This window comes from Nannospalax galili, unplaced genomic scaffold (assembly GCF_000622305.1).
Source record: "Nannospalax galili isolate Female #2095 unplaced genomic scaffold, S.galili_v1.0 scaffold768, whole genome shotgun sequence".
Lineage (NCBI taxonomy): Eukaryota > Metazoa > Chordata > Mammalia > Rodentia > Spalacidae > Nannospalax > Nannospalax galili.
In genome coordinates, this window is record NW_008360317.1 from 3619819 (window position 1) to 3620607 (window position 789).

Below are 789 nucleotides of genomic sequence, written 5' to 3' on the forward strand. Positions count from 1 at the left end.
AAAAACTGTCCTTTATGTCCCTCTGACCAAATTATTATAGGCCTCAAAGTATGTCTGTTAAACACCCAAGAAGGTTAGTTCCACCAGTCTGGTACTTTTAATTACTGTGCGTCATGTAGATAAATCTTGGGCAAAGACCAGTTGTTCTCAGATAAACCTTACCCAGACAGATATTTCTTGATGTGCTATGTATAATTTGTCAGTAGGTTGTAGGAGTAATATGGTTCCCTCTGGCTTTCAAAACTAGCTAGGCATTGTTTATCTTTCACCTTGTCTCATCCCTCCATCATGGTTTTCCCACTTAAGGTGCCCCCATTTCCCCCCTTTCTCCCTTACTAATACCATTCTCCTATGGTCCTACCTCTCTTAAGCTCCTTTCCTTTTATCCCCTAAGTTCCTTGTATACGCATCCCTCCCCCTCCCTTAAACTTCTATGCAATATATTTTGATCATATTCACCCCGAACTACTTCCAGATCCACCTTTCACCTTGTCTCATCCCTCCATCATGGTTTTCCCACTTAAGGTGCCCCCATTTCCCCCCTTTCTCCCTTACTAATACCATTCTCCTATGGTCCTACCTCTCTTAAGCTCCTTTCCTTTTATCCCCTAAGTTCCTTGTATACGCATCCCTCCCCCTCCCTTAAACTTCTATGCAATATATTTTGATCATATTCACCCAGAACTACTTCCAGATCCACCTCTATTTCCCCACCTAGCCAACTTTTTGTCCTTATTACTTTTAAAACCCATCAAGTCCCCAATTTGTGCTACCAATATGCTCTTGGGT